We start from the raw sequence: 19,268 nt of genomic DNA, 5'->3' as shown, positions 1-19,268 counted from the left end.
TCTAAAATACCTAAGAAATGGGCAGTAATGCTCATGTGTCTGACAAGATAAATTGGTTCACACAAAGAATAAATTCCTAGCTCAGCTATAGTGCTAAAATAGAGGTGGACAGTAAATATATATTTCCAAAGAAGTTTAGTAAGTAGTTTAAAATAGATTAAGCCATATTAGGCAGCATTCAAATCTAGTCCACTATAATAAAAGATGTTAGTATATAGCAAAAAAAAATAATGTATACATCTAATTCATTGATAAAGTAAAGTAAAAGTCTACAGATATTAATTATAAAAGATTGAGTAATCTCAGAGGCCATGCTATAAAGGGATCGACTCCAGAATAATATGGAGTCATAAAGAAGCTGGAGGACTTTACAGTCGGGTTATCAGCGGTGTACTTCCCTAGACCCATTTCCTCCAAGAAGATGGTGGGTTAGGATCTTTGATGCAATCAGTGTAAAACGTGGGAATACTATTTCTTTTTATTTTGTATTTTTGATTTCTTTCAATTACATGACTCATACTTCAGTGCAAATTATTCCTATTTTACAAGGATCTTACCTTCATGTATAGGTTATCTAAACATTAATCTGTTTAGTTAAACGAAGGTGCCGTAGAAACCCAAAATAATACAAGTTTTGGAGTAGGCAACTTTTTGTCTTCTAAAAGACCCAAAAGAGATTTGCTAAACAAACATTTCTGTTTTGTTTGTGGTGGATTAATAGATGTTACTCTTGGGTTAGTATATACATTGCCTTTGTTTTTTTGTGAATCTAAGAAAGAAGGGAAATCATTGCTGTAACTGAACTCATTTAGTCTTCATTTAGCCCTAGTGTACCCTTTTCCTTTTATCACCTGCATGCCTTATGCAATATCACAAACACGCAGAAAATAACTAATTAATATTATAACATTTATAATGATCTTGCTTCATAAGGCACTTGATATATAGTTCTATATGGTCCATTCTTCATGTATAAAGAGTAAGTTATTGTGTTTGCCTTGAAAGCTATGCTTTATAGGAATTAGAATCAAACAGTCATATAGTACCAATCTTTTCATTCCCTTGTGTGACTTTCTGACTGCCGTGGACAACAGTAAATTACCAGCAGTATCTGTACTTCACAACACAATTTGTCTAACTGCACTTCTGTTATATTCTTTGGCTTTCTCCACTGATCTGTGAGCTCAAATCTGAGATCGTAGTGTCTATGTCAACCATATGGGTTTATTATGATATATTTTCAGATTTTCGTAAGAGACTAGGATGGTGGCACATGCCTTTATTTCTAGATCTCAGAAAGCAGAGCCAAGAGGATCTCTGTAAATTTGATTTCAGTTTGGTTCACTGATCATGACAGCCAGAGCTGTTACATAGAGAAAATCCAATTTGCTATTGAGTTGCTATTTTCTTATATAAATTTATGAGATTCCACCTCACACTAGTCAGAATGGCTAAGAACAAAAACTATGGTGACAGCAAATGCTGGCGAGGATGTGGAGAAAGAGGAACACTCCTCCATTGTTGGTGGGATTACAGACTGGTACAACCAGTCTGGAAATCAGTCTCGAGGTTCCTCAGAAAATTGGACATTGAACTCCCTAAGGACCCAGCTATACATCTCTTAGGCATATATCAAAAAGATGCTCCAACATACAACAAAGACACGTGCTCCACTATGTTCATACCAGCCTTATTTATAGTAGCCAGAAGCTGGGAAAAAACCCAGATGCCCTTAAACAGAGGAATGGATACAGAAAATGTGGTACATCTACACAATGGAATATTACTCAGCTATCAAAAACAATGACTTTATGAAATACATAGGCAAATGAAGGGAACTGGAAAATATCATCCTGAGTGAGGTAACCCAATCACAGAAAAGCACACATGGTATGAACTCATTGATAAGTGGCTATTAGCCCAAATGCTTGAATTACCCTAGATACACAGCACATGAAACTCAAGATGGATGACCAAATTGCGAATGGTTCACTTCTTCTTTAAAGGGGAACAAGAATACCCTTGGGAAGGAATAGGGAGGCAACGATTACAACAGAGGCAGAAGGAACACCCATTCAGAGCCTGCTCCATGGGGCTGGAGAGATGGCTCAGTGGTTCAGAGCACTGACTGCTCTTCCACAGGTCCTGAGTTCAATTCCCAGCATCCACATGGTGGCTCACAACCATCTGTAATGGGATCCAATGCCCAATTCTGGTGCGTCTGAGGACAGCTACAGTGGACTCATATACACAGAGCCGGCCCCACATGTGGCCCATACATATACAGCCACCCAATTAGACAAAATGGACGAAGCAAAGAAGTGCAGGCCAACAGGAACCAGATGTAGATCTCTCCTGAGAGACACAGCCAGAATACAGCAAATACAGAGGCGAATGCCAGCAGCAAACCACTGATCTGAGAACGGGACCCCCGTTGAAGGAATCAGAAAAAGGACTGGAAGAGCTTGAAGGGGCTCGAGACCCCATATGAACAACAATGCCAAGCAACCAGAGCTTCCAGGGCCTAAGCCACTACCTAAAGACTATACATGGACTGACCCTGGACTCTGACCTCATAGGTAGCAATGAATATCCTAGTAAGAGCACCAGTGGAAGGGGAAGCCCTGGGTCCTGCTAAGACTGAACCCCCAGTGAACATGATTGTTGGGGGGAGGGCGGCAATGGGGTGAGGATGGGGAGAGGGACACCCATATAGAAGGGGAGTGGGAAGGGTTAGGGGGATGTTGGCCCGGAAGCCGGGAAAGGGAATAACATCCGAATTGTAAATAAGAAACACTCAATTTAATAAAATAAAAGAGAAATGTAAAAAGAAGTACTCAAGTTAATAAAGATGGACAAAATGTTAAGAATCAATATATCATTGTAAGTATCATTTCTTTACATATTCTTAATTTCTTAATCTCCTTTCTGTGTTTAACCTCTAGCATAAACTCAGGACCAGTGGAAAGAGGTACTAAAATTTGGAAGCAAATTCTAACAATAGGATAATATCTATAATGCACAGGTGAAATTTTCCCTCACATGGTAAATCCTTCATTACTGTTTGTTATAAATCATATTTTCAGTGCTCAATGATTTAACTTTAAGTTCTGGGAGTAGAACAACCTAGAAGGCCCTCATAGGGAAGAGGAGCAGCTGGACTGTTCGGCAGTGTATTATAGCCAGGAGTGCATGTCCTCCCAGTGGGGCAGCTGCTGAGTCCATGTTCGGTTTCCTTAATGTTTCCAATATTTGTTGCATTATTCTGGGAACATGAGGACTTTCCTCCAGGAGGATGGTATAGTGATTTTCCATGCCGCACTGCAGCCAAGGCCTCTCCAAAATCTCTTGGAGAATTTTCGATCATAAATTCTACTAGAGAAATCTATGAAAAAACAGGGCAAACACAGAGGGTCTCTGTCATTTTGCATGGTTGCAAAATCACATTTTACTTCTGAGTCTTGGAGGCTAAAAATATGCCATTCAAAATTCTGAGAAAAATTTAGCTGTTCTAAATAGGGGCAGGCTTTTGTCAGAAATTTAAAAGATTGTGAGATCAGATGTTCAAGTGTGATCATCACAGTGCAATGTTACATAAGAGAATGATTTCCAGTTTTTACATTGTGATGGCCAGTATGTGATACATACTGTACACTGAAATAGCTTTGGTTACATTTTATAATATATGTGTGAGCATGATTTTAAGGATGCTTATAGAAAGGCAGAGCTAAGGAGGGAAGATGGCCTCTGAATGTGGTTATCATCCTATTGAAAATTCACATGGGCTGTCTAAAAAGTAAGAGACAGGCAAACCCATCTGAGCAGTGTAATTCATGTGTCTCAGTGCAGTGCAATGGTAACAGCTGCATCAATATATCACTGTAGGTGCCATTTCTTCACATATTTAGTTAATTACTTAATCTTAATACAGTGATGACTCAGTGCAGATGCAATGGTAACATCTTGATTTTATGATTCATTATATTGGGAAGTCTTTGAAATAAGATCTACTGGGAGGAAATGGGATAATTATGTATCTTCAATGGCAGGTAATTTGGAACCCTGTCTTCTCCTGATCTTTGATTCTTCTACACAATATGAGGAATATAATTGTTTCTCAGTTGAGTTGTTTTACAGTATGTTCCCTACAGGTCCAAGGACAGTTGGTCAATTAATAATGGATCAGAAACTCAAATACTTAGAGTCAAAATAACCATTTGATCACTATACTGCATAAAGTTAGGTAGTTTATTATACTACTTGAAAGATGGCTAACATAGAAAATTATACACAATAATTTCTCTAAACCAATCAAAACCAGCATCCTGAGGCCAATGGTAATTTACTCACATTAATCAGGAATTCTTAAGGATCATATCTGATATAAAAAAATCCAAATTGCATTGCCTTTTTTGGTTGGGGAAACCACCTTGAAAACAAGTAGAATTTCACACATTTTACACGGAATATGTCAGAATTAAGTCTTGTCTGCTGAATCCAGTACGTAGGATTTTGTATCATTTCACAGCATTTGTTCTCACTGGGTTAGTGTTAGGATATTCTCAATGACAAAGACAAAAGACTGAGTCTCTGAGCTCAAATACCCATTTATATTTTACTTAAAATTCACCAATGATTCCTTCCCTCCAGAAGAACACCTTTCAAAGCTGTACTTACTTTACAAAATGAAACAAAACAAAAACCAAAACAATCAACAACAATAACAACAACAACAAAATAACCAAGATTCTCAGGGTAATCCTGTTTTCCTGTCTCATTGAAAAGGCTTATCAATGCTAGGCATAAAGTTCTTATCTAATTACCCTTCTGCCAATATCATTTGTCACTCCATTATTGCAGGAGCTGGGCACAAATAAGAGACATGGGGCTAACCCAACAGATAGGTTGTAAGAAGACATTTCATTAACAGAACAGTTACTTTTAATTTCATATAATGTACAAAAAAGTTGCCTCAGAAGAGCTGCATTTTCAGGTGGCATTTTATCTAAAAGACTGAACACAGAGACAGTTATTTTAAAACAAGTATACTCAATTTGTAAATATGAAGGAAGGGAACGGAGTAATCATATCGTATGCAGGATGCACTGTAAATAAAATGAAAGTGTTTGTACTCAAATTATTGCTTGAAATATTTACCCAATTCAGAAAAAAGACAAATCTAATTGGAATATGAAAGTAAGATTATAAGCCTGGGCTACTGTATTTCCCACTGTAACTCATACTCTTTTAAAAGTGTCCTCCATGTTTGTGAACAATTGAAAGCTTTTGCTGTCTGTCAGTGTTCTTAGTAAATGTTTCTGTGATATATAATCTCTAATGTGTGGAAGCAAATGTTACTTCTATTTTGTTGAGGTTGTTCACAGTTTCCAACAACTACCTCTGCACTGCAGCTAATTTCTCTTCATCATTGACCGTTTCAGGTAGCAATCCACTCATCATATAGCATTGATGTCATTAGACTTCCCTTGTGGTTTTGGAGGAAGTCCTTATAAAGAGAGGAAAAATATTTTTTGGAAAAAATTAAACATGGAAATTATTCAAAGTACATTCACCTGTAAATTTCAGTTTAGTTCCAACTTTCTTCACAGTTCCCCAAATTTCCCCTAGTTAGAACGTTCCATGATATGTGGGCCCAGTAAGTTTCATCTATTTAAGCTAGAGACCAAAGAGTAAATTTTCAGATTTACTTGGACTATAGAAAAATCTTTCCTTAGCTCAGCATGCCTCTAGGGGACAGCTGAGCAAACTAGCACATATAAGCGATTAATACTACAGTTCGAATACTATTTTTAAATGATAGAAACATACAATTACGGTACCCACAATAAAGACAACCATAGGAAGTTATTGTCAGATTTCTCAGGAGCAGAAAGCCACGTCTGGTACTGGAAGCATGGAGGCACATGTGGTCATAGTTCTTAGAGAATGCCTTGCCCCTATTTCACTAAACAAGTGTAACTCCGAACTCTATTATAAATATTTAATTTAATGTTCACAGATAATATACCCTTACCCATCAAAAAAGGTTCTCTTTGAAGTGGATGGAGACCATTACTGAAAACCACAGCTAGTCAAGGTACAAAGAACAAACTATCCTGTGACTCTGAGTGCCAGTTTATATATATATACATAATAACTCCTGAACTGTTGGCTCTGAGCATAGGTTGAGACAGTCAGAAAAATTGTACACCAGAGGATAGGGACATTTGCTTTGAGATTTGTTCTCCTAGAAATGAGGGGAGGGTTCACTTTTGATAGTTCCACAATCACATTGCTTAAACAATTTCTGAACAAAACATCATCCATGTTATTAACACTAACATATGAGACTTTGAGCATATAAGATTTCTCTCATACATATCTACTGTCACTCAGGGGAATGGAAAAAGAAGACAACTACTCTCATAGACTCTGAGGAGTCCTGAGGTGGATGATGGAAGGACATTACCTACCTTAAATATCTACGCCATTACATTAACTGATTGCTTGTTTATATCCACCTCCTCTTCCGAATCCAATTTGTCCTTTACTGTTTGGCACAAAGTTGTACTCAGAGGTTCTAAAAAGACACCGTGGTTGTGAGCCCTTTCTGTTTTAGTATGTACAGCAAGTCCTGAGAAGAAGATAGAAAAATACCTGTCAGGCTTCACACACCACAGACTTTATTTGTTCCTTGAGAACCAGACCAATGGTGTGCACAGGTGCAGTGCACGTGCTGGCATGGACACAGATGACCTCACGCTGGTTTTGTGCCTCAATATTTGTTGTACACTTCCAACCCTAATATTATCCATTAAGGATCAGGCAACATTTCTTTATATCAGATTTTCCAAAATAGTTAAGGAATTAAATCCAACTTTTCCTATAGATGGTTTCTGAATAGTCCTCTCTCATCTTCCTACTGGAAAGCCAATGATTGAGAAACAATTCTTGCTCCACATGGTGATAGAAGTGAAGGGGTCAGGTATTTAAGAAGCAGGATTTTGTCTTAGGATAGCCAGAGAAACACCATATGAGACATACCAGAATTGCTGCAGGCAGGATGCCATCCTGACAAATGGAACTGAGTTCTCTTCCAAACAGTTTTCTTCCCTTTTTAAATGGTGGGGTGGTGCATACTTGGTCCTGGTGGGGCACAGAGCCCCTGTCCAACTGCGATGTTATAGAAGTTCTTTGTTTCTTAAAAGTTTTTTCCTTCATATCTGAGCAGGAGTTGAGATCATTACATGGGATAGTATAATTTATAAAGATCTTTTACAAAACCAAATTTCAATTGCAAAATGTCCCTATTATAATGGATTAATCATCCTGTTGTGCTTATGTAGCCTTCTTCTCATATGCCTTACACTGTTATTAATCTTAGTGATGTCTCTAAGACATGGTCTTGTGTTCTGTAGTGGGAATTCTCACAACATGATGATGTCTAACTCCATACTGTATCATGAAATACTAGATACATTGGTTGAACGAGCTCCCTGAACTATGTATAGGCTGTTGCTTCCATAATTACACGCATTTTCATAGCCACCCTTACTTTTATTCTCATTTAAAAATTTTCTATTTTTTCAAATGTCATAGGGAAGCTCTTTTCATCCTTGCTTTTCTTGTTCAGCATTTTGAAGAACCATTGTTAAGTTTATTTCAGCAGCAGCATGTCCCCCTCATGAGAAAATATACATGACTATACACTATAGTTTCAGGTCAGAGCTGAAATTAAGTTTCTTTTTCGCTTCTGAGTTTTCTTTTAGAATATTGGACTATAATACAATTTTAAACATGTTACTTAAAACAAATAAATTAAAAGTAAACAAATGAGTCATATAACACAATATAAAATAGTCTTCTTCACTGAAAAACATATTGTCTGCCTGGCTATCTAATGCAAAATTATGAGGGCTGAAATCACAAGTAATATTAGATAGATGGACAAAGATGTTTGAGTGTGTGTGTGTGTGTGTGTGTGTGTGCGTGTGTGCGCGCGCGCGTGGGTGTGTGTGCATGCGTGTGTGTGTGCGTGTGTGTGTGTGTGTGTGTCTGTGTGTCTGTGTGTGTGTGTGCGTGTTTATATATAGGTATACCAAAACACCTATCAAAATTTTTGATTTGGAATTGTTTCTGTCTAAAGAAAATGCAGGGACAAAAACTGGAGCAGAGACTGAAGGAAAGGCCATCCAGAGATTGCCTCAACATCTGATCTATCCCATCCATAGACACCAAACCATGACAGTGTTGATGATGAAATGATATGCTTGCAGACAGGAACCTGACAGGGTTGTCCTCTGAGAGGGTCTACCAGCTTCTGACTGAGACAGACGCAGATACTCTCAACCAACCACATGACTGAATCCTGGGACCCAATGAAAAAGTTAGGGGAAGAAATGAAGGAGGAGAGAGGGATAGCAACCCCATAGGAAGAACAATAATATTAATTAACTTGACCCCTCAGAGCTCTCAGGGTCTTAGCCAACACCCCAAGAGCATACATTGCCAGTCTACAGTCCCTGCTACATATGTAAAGAAATGGCTGTCTTGTCTAGCCTCAGTGGGAGCGGATATTCTTGTTCCTGTGGAGGCTTGATGCCACAAAGAAGCGGGATGCTAGAGGGGTAAGGTGGGAGTAGGTAGGTTGGTGGGGGAGCACCCTCTTACAGGCAAAGGGGGAGAGGGATGTGGTGGGGTATTCTTGGTAGGGGGACCAGGAATGGGACATTTCAAATGTAAATAAAAGTAATAAAAATAAAAAACAAAGTTTAAAAGAAATCAGGGGTATAAGTGGGAGGTTTTCAAAAAGGAGAATAAGGAGAAATAATAATAGTATTCTATCATTTGAAAAAATAATTAAAAAGCCCCAGTCTATCACTGTTAGGGCCATTTCGAATCTATAATATAGGTCTAAAAGATATTTGTTGTATGATTTGAAATGAGATTAGAGACTGGGCTACAAGCCTAAGGTGATTTCTAGTCAAGCCTGCAACAGATTATCTGCAATACCATAAATCTTGTTTTTCTATGTAGATTTCATTGCAATAGATTGTCAAAATATAGTTCATGAGTAATTTTGTGCTCTAATCACGAAACCACTTAATGGGAACATATCACGATCCATGTCTTGGATCTGCTTATTCTAATGGGACAAAAATGTGTGTACACAGCGTTTTGACATACCAGTTTATGGCAAATATCTGCCTGGCAAAAATGAAATGTTCTCCCTATAACCAAGATTAGTCTTTACATCGGAACTTAGAGTTCTCTTAATATGGACGTGAAACATACTGCTTTAGTGTGGTTTGTTTTTTTGTTGTTGTTTGGTTGGTTGGTTGGTTGGGTTTTTTTTTTTACAGTGCCCCATTCCTAAGCAAGAAAATGATAGTATGCTACGATATTTTATGACAAATTAAAATGGGAACTAAAAAAAAGCCGCCTGAAGGAAGATGGCAGACTCACTCTTTTGCTGCTGGCTTCTTGCTGAGTTTCTGGGCTTCAAGATGAATTTCCCATGTACATCAGCATTTAGATATTTCATGATTACCCCAGATAGGGAAGGAAAAGCTGTAGAATTTCTTAAGTACCGTGAACTGAAGTTCTTTTGAATATTTATCATTCTAAAGTCATGCGGATACTCATGCCTTATGAGAAAAAAAACATGAATTGTAACTACTGTAACTGAATATAGGCAACCCTTCTGATACAATTTAGAATGCTTTGCTGCATTTCTTCTCCTTGTCCTCCCCCTCCCACTCCACCTCTTTCTCCACCTTCCCCTCCCCCTTCCCTCCTCCTCCTCCTCCTTCTCCTTTTTCAGGATAATGTAGACTGTACATACTAGAACATTAGAACCCTTACAGGGATACTATAATAAATTAAGCTGAGAACTCTAAAAATAATGAGGAGAAATTTTTCAGTGTATCACTTTGTTTAGAGAATATAGACCTAAGAATGCACTGTGTAGGGGGACTTTTGCTGTATTCTTCTCTAACCCTTTTAAGACAGACCTGCTGGAGTATTAATACCAATAATATTTTTACATCATAAGAATCCTACTTCACCAGGGTTGGGAATTTAGCTTAGTGGTAGAATGCTTGCCTAGCAAGCACAAGGCCCTGGGTTTGGTCCCCAGCTCCAAAAAAAAAAAAAAAAAAAAAAAAAAAAAAAAAAAGAATCCTACTTCACTCCTCTAGCTTCATATTAAGCAATTTAAATATTTCACACTGCATACATAAAATAAAATATGAGCACTAATTGTCTTCACAAAGATAATTGTGATATCCTATACTAGCAACTTAAAAGCACAATGAAAAACCCAGATAAAAATAAGAAAATACACTAAAGAGAAGCAGACAACAGGAAATAATATTAAGTCTGAAATCAATTAGAAACAGAATCCATAAAACCAAGATCCTGTTCTTTGAGAAAATCAACAAGACACATAAACCTAAACTAACTAAAAGTCTCAGAAATAGTATGCAAATTAACAAAATCAGAAATGAAAAGAGAGACATAATGGAAATTGAAGAAATTAAAAAAATCATCAGGTTTTACTACAAAAGACTAACTTGACAAAGCTTGAAAATCTATATGAAATGAATGATTTTCTAGACAGATACCACATACCAAATTTAAATCAAGATCAGATAAACTAATCAGTCCCATAACCCCTAAGGAACTAGAAGAATTCACTAAAAACAACCAACAACAATAACAGTAACAAAAAGACTAGGGCACAATGCATAATCCAGTGCATAATTCTACCAGACTTTCAAATAAGAGCTAATACCAAAACTCCTTAAACTATTCTCAAAAGAGAAACAGAACTACAGAACTTGCTGGTGAGATTGTAGAGAAACGGGAATGCTCCTCCATTGCTGGTGGGATGGCAAACTACCACCACTCTGGAAATCATTCTGGCTGTTCCTCAGCAAACAGGAGATAGTTGTACCTGAAGATGTTGATATACTGGTCCTGGGCATATAGCCAAAAGATGCTCCACAGTACCACAAAGACGCAAGCTCCACTATGTTAATAGCAGCCTTATTTGTAATAAGCAACCCTGATGTTCTTCAACCAAAGAATGGATACAGAAAATATGGTTTATTTACACAACGGAATACTATTCAGCTACTAAAAACAAAGGACATTGTGAAATTTGCAGGCAATTGCATGGATCTAGAAAATATTCTGAGTGAGCTAACCCAGACTCCAAAGGACATGAATAGTATATATTCATTAATCAGTGACACTACACAAAATATACAGAATATCCATGACACTAAAAGTTAAACCATAAGGAAAGCCTAAGTAAGGATGCTTAGCAAAGGGAAATAAATAACCATGGGAGGCAGAGGGAAGGAGAGACATGTGTGAGATTGGAATGGGAAGAGAACCGGTCAGGATCAGGTATGGGAGAGACATGAGAGAGGACAAGGGACCCAAGAGAATGATTGGAAATATACAGCTCTCGGGGTTGGTGGGAACCTCTATAATATCCCAGAGTCATGGGATAGGGGGGTTCCCAAGAGTCAAGGTAGGAGTGAACATGATTGTTGGGGGGAGGGCGGCAATGGGGGGAGGGTGGGGAGGGGAACACCCATAAAGAAGGGGAGGGGGATATTTGCCCGGAAACCAGGAAAGGGAATAACATTCGAAATGTAAATAAGAAATACTCAAGTTAATAAAAAAAATAAAAAAAAACACCCCCCCCAAAAAAAGAGTCAAGGTAGAAAATTTTGCCCAAACACAAAATCACACAGATGTAAAATTTGAAGAGACCACCTTTTTAAATCAGACAGGACACCTGTAGATAGATAGGGACACTAACACACCTACAAAACTTTCAACCTCAAATTGCTCTTGTCTAAAAGAAATTCAGGACAAAAATGGAATAGAGTCTGAAGCAGTGACCAGTAAGTGACAGGCTCAACTTGGGATCCATCCCATTATTAGGCACCAATCCCAAATATTATTACTGATGCAATGTTGTACTTGCAGCCAGTAGCCTAGCATGGCTGTCCTCTGAGAGGCCCTGCAAGCAGCTGACTAAAACAGATATAGATATTACATCTAACCATTGGACTGAGGTCAACAAGCCCTATGAAAAAGTTGGGAGAATTGAAAGAACTGGAAGAATTGGAAACATCATAGAAAGACCAGCAATATCAACCTGGACCCCTGGGAGCTATCAGAGACTGAGTCACCAACTGAAGAGCATTACATGGGCTGTTCAGAGGCCACAGGCACCTATGCACAAGAATGTTTTCTTATCTGGCATTAGTGCCCTTAAATCTGCAGAGACTTATGTCACTAGTATGAAGGTCAACTTTATGGGTTAGAGCTTCAAATTTTCAGTAGCTTTTAAAAGATCAGCTTTGCAAGAATCCTTGGTGATCTCAAATTTTATTTCTTATTCAAACTTTTCTGATAATTTTATTACAATTATTTATTTGTTAATAATCCAGTGAGAAATAAAAGAAGGCAACAAACAGTATAGCTGTAATTAAGTCAGATTGTCTCCAGAAATCAGAATATGATTTCATATTCAGTTGCAGAATTATTGGTCATAGGAGATGTGAACTGAATATTTTGCATGGATTTGGAAAAGGGCTATATTTCTAATATTCATTACAAAACAATCTACATAATTTGGAATAAATAAAAAACTGAAGATTTTAAATTTTAGATTTAAACTTGTATAAATCTGTGTAAGTCATCCACTCACATATATACCTGATCACCATGTTAGACTTGGTGTCTGTGCAGGTCAGATGTGGGAATTAGATCCCCTGAAACTGGAGTTATAGATGGTTGTGAGCTACCATGTGAGTGATGGAATCCCTTGAGATATATAGCTAGGAAGAGTTTCTGTAATGATCACCAAATGACTTTTTTAAATTGTTTTCTCCATAAACAATATGTCTAGAGTTTTATTTTGTTTGCCTTATCAGGAAAATTCTGTTTCTGAAACAGAAAGCACAGAAAAATTCCTGTCATTCTAAGGCTGTTGCTTATGAGGTAATAAATTGTTTCTGAATGCTATATTAGTAATTAATTATGATTTAAATGAATGAAATTATACTTAAGTCATTTTGCTTTAGTTTTATTCAAGTTTAAGACTAAATAATGAGTGGGTTGCGGATTTAGCTCAGTGGTAGAGTGCTTGCCTAGGATGCGCAAGGCCCTGGGTTCAGTCCCCAGCTCCGAAAAAAAAGAACCAAAAAAAAAAAAAAAAGACTAAATAATGAAAATAGTGAGAATTCATCAAACTCAGCTCGTCCCTCCTTAGATTTCCCTGTTATTACTTTGGAGTACTCTTGGAGCTTTCCCAGGGCCAGTACAGAACCACAGTTGGTAATCTTCAATGTTCTGGGAGGCAAAAAGAACCAACCATCACAAATAAACTGACATCAGAGTCTTGAACAGTCTAGCAATTTCCTTTACTTACCATTTCTAGCTCTTTAGCAGGGAAATTATTTAAATCAGTATTAATGATATTTCTTCTGACCACAGGTTTGAGTAAACAGGACTGATTTCAGGAGAAAATCTATGGGTACTTGCCTTTCCTCTTGGAGGGAACCTTGATCTACTGATCCACAATAAAATAAGAAGTTGCATTCAGCCATTACCACTAACCAAGACAAATAGTATTATGAAATTTCTTACATCTGTGCAGACTGTGTGTGGTATATTGAATTTCGACTTAACATGAGCACAGAACCTAGTGTCCACAGAGGCATATACTCATGGTGGCTATGATGAGTTTAGCAAAGTTAACATTCAAAAGATATGATAACTTCGACAAAGTGAACACAAGAGTCAAAAACAGAGAGTCTTTGAGGGTGCCTAGAAGTGAAAACAGCCTTTGGCTTTCATTCAGAGATGTCCAGTCTGTGGAGATGAAGGACTGTGTCTATCCTGGAAAATAGGCCTGATGCTGAAAAGAAGTTCTAGAACATAATTACTGCACACAGTGTTATGGATCCATTTGAAATGATCATCTAAATAGAACATTCTGTTGAAATATTGAGCACCCTCCAGGAGTGGCTCTAACTGGAATTATTATTAATTTTATTTTCTTGTAGACTCCTATTTAAAACCAATGTCATTGGCCCATAGAGTTTTTAAGTGTTAAACTAGCAGACAAAAAGCACTCAAGCAGACACACCACCAAATACCCATTTACACCCAAACATACATGGAGAGGTGATAATGAACAGAAAGAGAAAGAGAGTGAGAGAGAGAGGCAGACAGAGGTAGGGGCATAAAGTTAGAGAGGCAGACTGACATGTGGATTCTCATTGTACAAACTCACAGAAAGCGATAGACAGGGATGCATAAACACAGAGAAACACACACACACACACACACACACACACAGTTACAAAGAGATACACATGCACATTTAAAAATAGAAAGAAAATATATACACAGATATTTATGCAGAAAAGACATAGAAATGTAGACTCATTCATTAAAGATTTAATAAAAGTTAAAAATAAATACACTAGAACATGTACACTTACACATCCACACAAGAGAAATAAAAACAAGAAGAAATGGGAAAGACTACAGAATTACATACCAAATAGGCAGTATAGTCTAATTTAAAAAAAAAAAAAGAAAGAAAGAAAAATATTCCCTCTAACATTGGCATCCTTTAAATTAGGTGTGAGCATATGACAAATTAATCACAATTTATTACAGTGCATATGTATTATCTAGTGAAACCACACATACAGCTCAAACCATTGGGCTATGACTTTCATTTCACATAAAACTAGACACGAATTCAAGAAAAAATGTCACTCAAAGGACTATTATTATGTCTTCAATAACTTCTGATTAAAAAGGAGCCATTTGGTTTTAGCAAGATTCCCAAACTCGCGGATTCCTGCCCACAGCAGCTCGCTGCTCCCAAACACCATGGAAGAGAGACCTCACCGCCTGGACAGGTGGGCACTCCTGAGACTGCAGAGTGGAAGATACCACCAACGCTGCTCACCCCTGCCACATCCCTGGCCCAAGAGGAAACTGTAGATGTCCTCTGGGTTCCCTTGGATAAGGGCACACCAGGAGCAGGTCTCCTGTGTCTCAGACACCGCCAGAACCTGAAGGGACCGACCAGATAAACAGTTCTCTGCACCCAAATCCCGTGGGAGGGAGAGCTAAACCTTCAGAGAGGCAGACACGCCTGGGAAACCAGAAGAGACTACACGCTGCCCACATTACTGATTCCAGAGGAAAACAACAAACGCCATCTGGAACCCTGTTGCACTGAAGGTCCCGGAAAGGGCAGCGCAGATCTTCCTTGTTGCTGCCCCCACGGAGACCTCATAAGCAACACCCCACAAGCAAACTTGAGCCTCGGGACCACAGGTAAGACAAACCTTCCTACTCCAAGCGACCTGACTAGTGAACTCAGGACACAGGCCCACAGGAACAGCTGAAGACCTGTAGATAGGAAAAACTACACGCTCGAAAGCAGAACACTCTGTTCCCATAACTGGCTGAAAGAAAACAGGAAAACAGGTCTACAGCACCCCTGACACATAGGCTTATAGGACAGTCTAGCCACTGTCAGAAATAGAAGAACAAAGTAACACTAGAGATAATCTGACGGTGAGAGGCAAATGCAGGAATCCAAGCAACAGAAACCAAGACTACATGGCATCATCGGAGCCCAATTCTCCCACCAAAGCAAACACGGAATATCCAAACACATCAGAAAAGCAAGATCTAGTTTCAAAATCATACTTGATCATGATGCTGGAGGACTTCAAGAAAGAAGTGAAGAACTCCCTTAGAGAAACACAGGAAAACTTAAATAAACAAGTAGAAGCCTACAGAGAGGAATCACAAAAATCCCTGAAAGAATTCCAGGAAAACACAATCAAACAGTTGAAGGAATTAAAAATGCAAATAGAAGCAATCAAGAAAGAACACATGGAAACAACCCTGGATACAGAAAACCAAAAGAAGAGACAAGGAGCCGTAGATACAAGCTTCACCAACAGAATGCAAGAGATAGAAGAGAGAATCTCAAGAGCAGAAGATTCCATAGAAATCATCGACTCAACTGTCAAAGATAATGTAAAGGGGAAAAAGCTACGGGTCCAAAACATAAAGGAAATCCAGGACTCAATGAGAAGATCAAACTTAAGGATAATAGGTATAGAAGAGAGTGAAGACTCCCAGCTCAAAGGACCAGTAAATATCTTCAACAAAATCATAGAAGAAAACTTCCCTAACCTAAAGAAAGAGATACCCATAAGCATACAAGAAGCATACAGAACTCCAAATAGATTGGACCAGAAAAGAAACTCCTCCTGTCACATAATAGTCAAAACACCAAATGCACAAAATAAAGAAAGAATATTAAAAGCAGTAAGGGAAAAAGGTCAAGTAACATATTAAAGGCAGACCTATCAGAATCAAACCAGACTTTTTGCCAGAGACTATGAAAGCCAGAAGATCCTGGACAGGTGTCATACAGACGCTAAGAGAACACAAAAGCCAGCCCAGGTTACTATATCCTGCAAAACTCTCAATTAACATAGATGGAGAAACCAAGATATTCCATGACAAAACCAAATTTACACAATATCTTTCTACAAATCCAGCACTACAAAGGATAATAAATGGCAAAGCCCAACATAAGGAGTCAAGCTACACCCTAGAAGAAGCAAGAAATTAATCGTCTTGGCAACAAAACAAAGAGAAGAAAAGGACACAAACATAACCTCACATCCAAATATGAATATAACAGGAAGCAATAATCACTATTCCTTAATGGCCTCAACTCCCCAATAAAAAGACATAGATTAACAAACTGGATACGCAACAAGGACCCTGCATTCTGCTGCCTACAGGAAACACACCTCAGAGTCAAAGACAGACACTACCTCAGAGTGAAAGACTGGAAAACAACTTTCCAAGCAAATGGTCAGATGAAGCAAGCTGGAGCAGCCATTCTAATATCAAATAAAATCAATTTTCAACTAAAAGTCATCAAAAAAGATAAGGAAGGACACTTCATATTCATCAAAGGAAAAATCCAACAAGATGAACTCTCAATCTGAAATATTTATGCCCCAAAATCAAGGGCACCTACATACGTGAAAGAAACCTTATTAAAGCTCAAAACACACATTGCACCTCACACAATAATAATAGGAGATTTCAACACCCCACTCTCATCAATGGACAGATCATGGAAACAGTAATTAAACAGAGACGTAGACAGACTAAGAGAAGTCATGAACCAAATGGACTTAACACATATTTATAGTATATTCTATCCTAAAGCAAAAGGATATACCTTCTTCTCAGCTCCTCATGGTACTTTCTCCAAAACTGACCATATAATTGGTCAAAAAATGGGCCTCAACAGGTACAGAAAGATGGAAATAATCCCATGCATGCTATCAGACCACCACAGCCTAAAGCTGGTCTTCAATAACAATAAGGGAAGAATGCCCACATATAGGTGGAAATTGAACAATGTTCTACTCAATGATAACCTGATCAAGGAAGAAAGAAAGAAAGAAATTAAAGACTTCTTAGAATTTAATGAAAATGAAGGTACAACATACCTAAACTTATGGGACACAATGAAAGCTGTGCTAAGAGGAAAACTCATAGCTCTGAGGACCTGCAGAAAGAAACAGGAAAGAACATATGTCACCAGCTTGACAGCACACCTTAAAGCTCTAGAACAAAAAGAAGCAAATACACCCAGGAGGAGTAGAAGGCAAGAAATAATCAAACTCAGAGCTGAAATCAACCAAGTAGAAACAAAAAGGACCATATAAAGATTCAACAGAACCAAAAGATGGTTCTTTGAGAAAATCAACAAGATAGATAAACCCTTAGCTAGACTAACGAGAGGACACAGAGAGTATGTCCAAATTAACAAAATCAGAAATGTAAAGGGAGACATAACTACAGATTCAGAGGAAATTCAAAAAATCATCAGATCTTAGTATAAAAGCCTATAATCAACAAAACTTGAAAATCTGCAGGAAATGGACAATTTCCTAGACAGATACCAGGTACCGAAGTTAAATCAGGAATAGATAAACCAGTTAAAGAACTCCATAACTCCTAAGGAAATAGAAGCAGTCATTAAAGGTCTTCCAACCAAAAAGAGTCAAGGTCCAGACGGGTTCAGTGCAGAATTCTATCAGACCTTCATAGAAGACCTCATACCAATACTATCCAAACTATTCCACAAAATTGAAACAGATGGAGCACTACCGAATTCCTTCTATGAATTCACAATTACTCTTATACCTAAACCACACAAAGACCCAACAAAGAAAGAGAACTTCAGACCAATTTCCCATATAAATATCGATGCAAAAATACTCAATAAAATTCTGGCAAACTGAATCCAAGAGCACATCAAAACAATCATCCACCATGATCAAGTAGGCTTCATCCCAGGCATGCAGGGATGGGTTAATATATGGAAAACCATCAACATGATCCATTATATAAACAAACTGAAAGAACAAAACCACATGATCATTTCTTTGATGCTGAGAAAGCATTTGACAAAATTCAACACCCCTTCATGATAAAAGTCCTGGAAAGAATAGGAATTCAAGGCCCATACCTAAACATAGTAAAGGCCATATACAGCAAACCAGTTGCTAACATTAAACTAAATGGAGAGAAACTTGAAGCAATCCCACTAAAATCAGGGACTAGACTAGGCTGCCCACTCTCTCCCTACTTATTCAATATAGTTCTTGAAGTTCTAGCCAGAGCAATCAGACAACAAAAGGAGGTCAAGGGAATACAGATCGGAAAAGAAGAAGTCAAAATATCACTATTTGCAGATGATAGTATATTTAAGTGATCCGAAAGTTCCACCAGAGAACTACAAAAGCTGATGAACAACTTCAGCAAAGTGGCTGGGTATAAATTAACTCAAATGGATCAGTAGCATTCCTCTACACAAACAAGAAACAAGCCAAGAAAGAAATTAGGGAAACGACACTCTTCATAATAGACCCAAATAATATAAAGTACCTCGGTGTGACTTTAACCAAGCAAGTAAAAGATCTGTACAATAAGAACTTCAAGACTCTGAAGAAAGAAATTGAAGAAGACCTCAGAAGATGGAAAGATCTCCCATGCTCATGGATTGGCAGGATTAATATAGTAAAAATGGCCATTTTACCAAAAGCACTCTACAGATTCAATGCAATCCCCATCAAAATACCAATCCATTTCTTCAAAGGGTTAGACAG

General features: G+C 37.9%; 1 pseudogene; it reads right to left on the bottom strand.

Annotated features, from left to right (window-relative positions):
• Nucleotides 1-19,268, bottom strand: part of LOC134486033 (ralA-binding protein 1-like) — a 41,683-nt pseudogene that overhangs the window by 6,358 nt on the left and 16,057 nt on the right.

This window comes from Rattus norvegicus, chromosome 3 (assembly GCF_036323735.1).
Source record: "Rattus norvegicus strain BN/NHsdMcwi chromosome 3, GRCr8, whole genome shotgun sequence".
NCBI lineage: Eukaryota > Metazoa > Chordata > Mammalia > Rodentia > Muridae > Rattus > Rattus norvegicus.
The sequence above is the reverse complement of the archived record's forward strand: the minus strand, read 5'-3'. Positions and strand labels throughout refer to the sequence as shown.